The 8756-nt window shown below is 39.9% G+C and overlaps 1 protein-coding gene and 1 pseudogene across 1 annotated transcript in view; one reads left to right on the top strand and one right to left on the bottom strand.

Annotated features, from left to right (window-relative positions):
• Positions 1–8756, bottom strand: part of DDC (dopa decarboxylase) — a 512652-nt gene that overhangs the window by 294617 nt on the left and 209279 nt on the right. The window lies entirely within an intron of this gene.
• Positions 3473–3987, top strand: LOC136058878 (protein SPMIP7-like; annotated as a pseudogene).

Raw genomic sequence — 8756 nt, 5'->3', positions numbered from 1 at the left:
TTTGTCTGCGAAGTGCAGTGGCAGGAAGTAGTGCTTAAAATGAGTCTTAACTAATGAAACAATTTTCTAATGAGTAAAATGCTGTACTGCTAGAACGTTCAGTTGGCACAGTTCCAATTCATCTATAAATGAAACTTCTGAAGTTATAGGAAGAGATTTAAGTTATGGTGACTGCTGATTTCTTTTCTCTTTTCTCTTTTCTTTCTTCTTTCTTCTTTCTTTTCTTTTTTCTCTTTTCTCTTTCTTTTCTTTTCTTTTCTTTTCTTTTCTTTTCTTTTCTTTTCTTTTCTTTTCTTTTCTTTTCTTTTCTTTTCTTTTCTTTTCTTTTCTTTTCTTTTCTTTTCTTTTTTTCTTTTCTTTTCTTTTTTTCCTTTCCTTTCCTTTCCTTTCCTTTCCTTTCCTTTCCTTTCCTTTCCTTTCCTTTCCTTTCCTTTCCTTTCCTTTCCTTTCCTTTCCTTTCCTTTCCTTTCCTTTCCTTTCCTTTCCTTTCCTTCCCTTCCCTTCCCTTCCCTTCCCTTCCCTTCCCTTCCCTTCCCTTCCCTTCCCTTCCCTTCCCTTCCCTTCCCTTCCCTTCCCTTCCCTTCCCTTCCCTTCCCTTCCCTTCCCTTCCCTTCCCTTCCCTTCCCTTCCCTTCCCTTCCCTTCCCTTCCCTTCCCTTCCCTTCCCTTCCCTTCCCTTCCCTTCCCTTCCCTTCCCTTCCCTTCCCTTCCCTTCCCTTCCCTTCCCTTCCCTTCCCTTCCCTTCCCTTCCCTTTCCTTTCCTTTCCTTTCCTTTCCTTTCCTTTCCTTTCCTTTCTTTTCCTTTCCTTTTTTTCTTGTAATTATCTTTGGAGGTAACTTTTGTAAAGAGAATTCTGCACCAAAGGAAGGCATAAACAGCGACGCTGCTTATTTTTACCCAGTAGTGCTAACAGACGAATTATCCCTGTATCCAAGTGTTTAAATGATGGTTGGCATTTCCAAGCTGCCTACTGATAGAAAGTGCTGCGTCGGCAAAACCACACAAGCCCCAGCTGCAAGCATCAGTGAGCAAAACAGACAAAAGAACAGTTTAAATTGTTCACATTCTGAACAGATCTGAATTTGGAGTATATTAATAACAAAGTAAAATCAGTGTCTTATTTTGGAGTTTCTAACATCTACTATGCCTATTAAAACCTAGGACAGAGGAGATAATGTAACAGCAACGCTCCAGTGCATAAATACTAAAATGCTGTTAGGGATTTTCTTCTTTTTTGTCCGCTGCCCGGCAGCCCTTAGCGACCCCACCGGGCAGCCGGTCCCTGCCGCGGGGAAGGCTATGGAGGGGCTTTCCCCACCGCAGCGCCGAGCACCTCAGAGCTCCGGCGAGAGAAGGCGGAGTGCTTTCACATCCTCAAAGCCCAGGGAAACATCTGCCGCGGAGGCAGCTCAGGCCAAAACCGTCCCGCTGCAGGGGGGTACGCGATTAATCCCGCTCCATCGGCGCACCAGCACGTTGTGTCTGAAGGAACACATAAATAAGCAAGCAAACAAATAAAAGCGAGGAAGTTTCCGTTGCAAAAGTGAACTGAGCTCGTCAGCATCACGAGGTTCACCGCCCAGTTCGCGTAAAGCGTTTGTAATCCCAGGATGCTTGCATGCCCCTGTGCTGTAAGAGTGTTTTTAACTTGTACAAGGTTAGACAATGCCTGACAGGAAAATTTCACTCCTGGAAAAATGTGATTACTGTGCCAGAGATGAAAACATTTCTGCTTACTCCAAAGACAGACAGTTCCACAGGAACAGGGGCACTGAGACATGGTTAGTGGACATGGTAGTGGTTGGTCAGTGGCTGAACTGGATGGTCACAGTCACAGTCACAGAACTGTAGGGGTTAGAAGGACCCTCTAGAGATCACTGAGTCCAACTCCCTGCCAAAGCAGTTTCCTAGCGCAGGTTGCACAGGTAGGCGTCCAGGCGGGTCTTGAACATCTCTAGAGAAAGAGACTCTTCCAACTCTCTGATCCAGTGCTCTGTCACCCTCACTGTGAAGAAGTTCTTACACACATTTGTGCAGAACTTCCTATGCTTCAGTTTGTGGCCATGTCCCCTTGACCTGTCATCAGAGATCTTTTCCAAACTTAATGACTCTGTGATTCTATGGATCTTAAAACCTTGAGAGTACCACCACAGGCAGGTGACCAGCTCCTCCACGCGCTTCCCTCTATCACAGATCACTTCTGAAAACTGACAGCAGAAACCATTTGGCCTTAGTTGACAAACTTGCTTTCCAGGGGACATCTCTTCTGTTGGCAGATATTCTGCCAACAAAATCCAGGATAAGGCATTACTTGCATTTCAGACTGTGAAATGAACGCAGTGATGCAGGAGTCATCCTTGGAAAGGCATCCATCTTGTGCCTTATTCCAGTCCCACATCTCCTGACATCTCTTTGTAAAACTTTCCAGGAAAGTGGTACAAAATAGGATAGAAAGCAGCTTGCTTTTAATTATTTTTTTTCATCAGAGAACATCTCCAAAGGAGAACCACTATAATTCTGCATTATGAAATATAACTTCTTTAATACTCCAAACCTGTCCTGCGATATACGTTAGATCCATTTCTGATTTCAAGTTAATCAAGAGCAACTTAGGAATTCAAGGAAGTTACACCTTTGTGACAGTGGCATAAAGTAATCAATGCGTGTCAATCTGTCCAAATAAATGTGGTTAGTTTTTGGTTGTTTTTTTTTTTTCATCTTTGCAGATGGCACTGAATTCATGCAAAGAACCAGTATAAATCAGACTGTTTTTTCCTAGGTTGTTAATGAAGACTACCGGATTTGGGATTAGGAAATAAAGCAAATGGCAAATATGCAGGATTAAGCTGCACGGGATGCCATAATGTCTATGGCATTTACTTAGTCCGAGTAATAATTTATCAGTTTTCTGAATTTTTATTTTTTCTATGATTCTGTTTGATAAATTTTGTTTTATGTCAGTGTTTCAGTTTAATTCAGATTTGTTCTCTAGATATCAGAAGAGTAGTTTATTTTAAAATGAGTCAGTGAAAATACCAGATAACCCTTAGTAAAATTGAAAGGGTCTTAATTTTGCCTCTTCTAGGTGAATAAATAACTGGCAGTGTCATTTCATATCTATGTCCTTGTGAAGAAAGAGGTTACTGCAGTACGTGTGAACCATATTTCACACCAGGAGATGTTTCATTGTGAAGTAGCTTCCATCATCACCAAGCAACAAAAAGACCCACTGTTCATTCAGCAGCTCCATTCTTTTTTACACCTTTTTGATAAATCCCTTTTTCAGGAAAGAATTCACCACTTAAGCCACTGCTTTGCTCTTTACAGATGCTTTGATCTTTACAGATGCTTTGCACTGATGTTCTGGAAAATGACCTATAGTTTTACCGTGGTTTGCTGGCTGAAACTTCAGGAATTTGAAGAAACAGGAGTAAACAGAGTCTTTTGAATTTACTAAGAGAAATAAAAGAGAATGACTATGGTTTCTCATGGAGCTGAAAGGCATGCTGCCATGTCAGGTGAACCAACTCATAGGTTGCATCACCAACAGTATCAAAGTCTGTTAAAGAAGACATGCTTGCCCTTCGTCCTGAGAACAGACATGACTTTTCCAGCTTTGAAGAAAAAGACAGCAATTCCTTCCTTAAATTCCACCCAGACATCCCTCTATTTGAGCCAAATTACCCCTTATTCCCACACCAAGATGATGTGCCTTTAGTAGATCTCTGCTCAGGTTTTGTGAGTGCAGGAAGGGATGCTGAGCTGTAGCCTGGCATTGGAAAAGCTAATTAATCTGTGATGGACTCCAGTGATGTGAAACCTCACCAGAGGGTCCCCACAGCAGGAAAGGGAGTCCAGACTGCCCACAGGAGGCATGTGATCCTCCTGGAGGAAACCAGCCAGGACAGATGATAGAATTCCAGAGCTGTGCCAGGTGCTTTGATCAGGGCACCACTCAGAGGTAATGCAAACTTTCTTATTTCTTAATCACTAAGGAAAAATCATTGATGTTTAATAAACAAAGTTTTTTTGTTTTATTTTTTTTTCTGAACACTGTCCCCCAAGGTTTTAAAAGAACAACCATATAAAATATATTTGTGCTGGATATTTGAATTGAATGTATGCAGTGCTGTAGAACGTGTGATACACAGTTCTTGCCGTAGCAAAGAGGTGCAAGTCAGAAAATTCTAATAAGCATTAAATATATATATCTTTGAAAATAAATAATATTTTAAACAATGTACTTAAATTGTGAAGAGATTTATGATAGTTGAAGTGAGCAACAGTTTTAATGTAACCTGAAATAACAAATAAATGCAAAGTGTCAGGAAATCCCCTGAATATTTCTCTGTCATTTAGCATTTCCTGAAAAATAGCAGTGCAGAGCATTTAAAACTTTTGGCCAAAATTTAGTTGATGGGAAAACAGAAATCCTTGACTGCCATCACATCTTGTTTCAAGTACATATTACCTTTCTAATTTATTTCAGTGTGTTACACCTGAAGTTAGGTCTGATTGTTTCATATTAACTGCAGCATGAAAACTGAAATTTTCTAATGGCAAAGTTTCAAAACCATAGTCTGCTGAAAATTATGGAGAGCATGAATATCTATCCAGAGCTTCTAGGGTCAGGCATTATTAGTGGTAAGCAATATGCTTGAATAAGCCAATTCCCACAATTTTTATAGAGAAATGCTCATTACAACCACAACACAATTTTATGAGAACTCAGACAACACACTGAAATCTCTTAGTTAGGAAGGGCACTACTCAGAACAAGATAAAGAAATGTAAATAAGCTCTTTTCTCCATTTTATCATACAGAGATAGCACACCATCTTTACAGTTGACTTTATCCATATTATTCTCCTCATGAAGTCTCTATATACAATATATTCCAACACTATTTTTGGCACCTTGTTTCCGTCTTAGAAATTTTCACTTAAAATTACTTGAAGCCTATTGAAGTCATGTAATAGAAGCCAAAAGAACCCACAAAACCATAGAGAATAAAATAATAAGACCTCATAATATTTTTTCTTGCTTATTCCAAATTAGTTTTGCTTTTTTCTCTCAGAGATCTTCTGAAATTAGATCTAAGAAGTCAATCAGAAGTGACTAGCTACAAGCCTATGAAGAAACAAAGAGGAAGGAGGAAGTATGATATTCTATCTAATCATTAGTTTTTCCAACACAAAGAAGAACAGAGACAGAGATAGAAATACTATGACAAATTAGAGACAGTCCTGAAATGAACTCAGGCAAAAACTGAAACCACATGTCATCAAATCAGTTAACTGTTCTACAGTTAAGAAAATGGAGAGTAGTTCCAGAAGTCAGATAGAAATTGCCTGATGACTTTATGTTGATTTACTGTTGGGTGAAGTTCACTATTAATGTGAAATAGCAACTTCAATGAAGCTGTCTGCAAAAGTTAAACTTAACTTGTGCACCAAACCTTGAAACACAGAGAGTCCAACATACATTTATTAGGGATAGCTCTGCAAATGTTCTTCCAAATCTAGTATTCATTTACCGGTTTTCCTGTGACTGTGTTGACTACAAATGTGTAAATATAAAGTGATAAAAAATAGTTGAGTTTTAAGATGCTATTTTCATCGAGGCTGCGAAAACAAATTCCAGATTTCAGCTATTCAAGTCAGAGCCCAACTAGCAACCCACAGGCACATGATACTTTGAAAGTGCTAATCTTTCTAGACATCGGTCCTGAGACATCATTCCCCAGCCTAGTTGTTTGGGGAAGTTGTGCTATAAGAGAGATAGTCAGGCATTCTGCAAGCAAATTCTGCACTAAGTTTCTCCACTGTGTTGATGATAAGTGGAAAAAAAACAAAGAAGCAGCCTTTGACACTTAATAAGACTAATAAGAAGCAGAGATTACTTTCCTTTTTGTCCCTGCTGAACACTGATGCATGATTCATGTAGATGAAGTTTTCTTCAGAAACATGGAAATGAGAAACACTGTAGTGTTTATCTCTAACTTTGAAACTATTATTTATAAAAAATAAGTAATTCATTCCTGCTGCTACTAGAGTGGCTATATCTGGATCTGCCCAGAAGCCAAACTACTCCAGTATTCCAGAGAGTGGATAATTAACAGACATCAGAACCAAGAAAGCATGCCACTGTACTTGTAGAAGGCGGTGTGCTAGTAGTTAGCAACCATTAATTCATAATTTGTCTTCATAAATACATCTAGTTGCTTTTTGAGCACATAATTAACTCCCAACTCTCTATTTCAAGATGATATATGATTATGTTAAGCAATGAAGTCCTAACTCCAGATCTCCAGGTCTCTTTACCAGGCATCTGTATACATCTTAAGCATTGATCATTCACCCTTTCCTTCTTTCTCTAATCAAATGAATTCTCTTTATTTCACTGTTACTTTAAGAGGTTCTGTTGAAAAATTTTATGTGGAACTTGTTGAAATAATTATTGTCACATTACTCTTCTTCCCTTTTACAGGGAAGTTTTCTTTTCACAGTGCTTTCACCCGTAAAACAAGAAGCATTTTCTCCAGAGGAATTGTCATCCAGGATTAAGCTGCACCCTGAGTATGAGATGTGTCAGCCTCCCCTACTTTTCAAAGGATGAAATTAGAAAATGGCTCTAGCCAGTACTTGTGCTACCTCATTTTGTAATATCAATACTTAGTGAGACAGAACCTGTTGCCTGCCGACAGAAAGAGGAAAAGCTAATCAGGCAGCAACATGAGCAGTGAAGAGCAAAAAAAATCTAACCCATAAAAATAAAAAGTCAAGAGTACTCATGAATAGCTTGTAATTTTTTCAATATAAAGACAAAGTCAATTAAGAATGCAAATTGGCCTACAGTAGGTTCAAGAATATCTCCCTATGGTCAGAAGTACTATTATGTAGTTATCCATAGCACAATGAAAAGAATAATAGCATACTGTCTAAGATGCTAATAGGTCATCCAGAAAATAATACATAAAAACCCCTAACAACCTCTTGAGAAGTGAGTACCATTGCATGAACAAATACTGTGGTTTTGCTAAGGATTTGCTTACTTATCATCTCTGCGATCATGTATTTCACTGTGTACTTGTTTTTCACATACCCAATAGCAGAGAGATATTTCTTTATTTAACAACTTTGTTCCTTGCTTGTTGCTTCTTTTGTCATACATTTCCAATCTAAACTGTCGGTTTTATGCTTACATAACATTCGTTTCCTGTGGGTGAGTTAGGTCTTTTTTTATGGATGTAAAACCAAATAGAAATAATCATAATTGGTTATATTTATTTTTCATATATAAAGAGAAGGAGAATAATTCATCAAAGAACTACGTGAAGAATTTGGAAGAGTTATCTGTATACTCTTCAGGTGGCATTAGTCTTGTTAGACCCATTGAAGTCAACATTCCTACTAATTTTAAAATGTAAAAAGTCAAAAACTGCACACAGTTTTCAACCAACAGTGAAGTGAAGTGAATCTTGTAAGACCGCTGGTTTTGTAAACCTCTTTGCATATGACCTTACGTGATGACATAAGAGTGTCACTTTTTCCTTTATAAACAAAACAAAAAGATATTCTAGATTTTGTGATTTCTGGGAAATGAATTTAAAAAGTGAGTGAGTACGTCTTCAGTTTCTGACTCAGAATGCAAAGCAGAAAAACCTCAGAATTCATTATCCATCATTGAATCCTTCTTTCTCAGATTACAAAATTGTTTAAGTAATAAACTGAAACTGACATAATCATCAAGATATTGATAGTTGATGATAAGGAAAAGGCTGAGGTTCTCAATGCCTTCTTCACATCTGTCTTTAATAGACAGGACAGTTATCCAAATGGTACTTGCCCTGACCTGGAAGTCCGGGACGGGGTGCATAATGCACCCCCTGTGATTCAAGCAGAGACGGTCAGAGATCTTCTCCTCCATCTGAACTGCCACAAGTCCATGGGGCCAGATGGGATCCACCCAAGGGTGCTGAGGGAGCTAGCAGAGGTGATTGCCGAGCCACTTTCTGCCATCTATCAGCATTCCTGGTTATCTGGAGAGGTCCCACAAGATTGGAGGCTTGCCGATGTGACTCCCATCTTCAAGAAAGGCCGTAAGGAAGACCCGGGGAACTACAGGCCTGTCAGCCTGACCTCGGTATCAGGGAAAGTTATGGAACAGATGATATTGAGGGAGATCACACGACACGTGCATGGCAATAAAGGGATCAGACCCAGCCAGCACGGGTTCACCAGGGGCAGGTCGTGCTTGTCCAACCTCATCTCCTTCTATGACTGGGTGACCAGACAGGTAGATGAGGGAAAGGCTGTTGATGTAGTCTACCTGGACTTCAGCAAGGCCTTTGACACGGTCTCCCACAGTATTCTCCTAAGGAAACTGGCAGCCCGTGGTGTGGACAGGTTCACTCTTCTCTGGGTGGAGAACTGGCTGGAGGGCCGTGCCCAGAGGGTAGTGGTTAATGGAGTTAAGTCCAGCTGGCGTCCTGTAACGAGTGGTGTCCCCCAAGGGTCAGTTTTGGGGCCCATCTTGTTTAATATCTTTATTGATGACCTAGACGAGGGAATTGAGTGTACCCTCAGTAAGTTTGCAGATGACACAAAGCTGGGAGGATGTGTCAAACTGCCTGAGGGTAGGGAGGCCCTTCAGAGGGATTTGGATAGGCTGAACAGCTGGGCTGAGCAAAATGGGATGAGGTTCAATAAGACCAAGTGCCGGGTCCTGCACTTTGGCCACAATAACCCCATGCA

Source organism: Cyrtonyx montezumae, unplaced genomic scaffold, assembly GCF_038088225.1.
Source record: "Cyrtonyx montezumae isolate F1298 unplaced genomic scaffold, pur_monq_1.0 scaffold_8, whole genome shotgun sequence".
Classification (NCBI taxonomy): Eukaryota; Metazoa; Chordata; class Aves; order Galliformes; family Odontophoridae; genus Cyrtonyx; species Cyrtonyx montezumae.
This window is presented reverse-complemented; position numbering and strand designations above follow the sequence as displayed.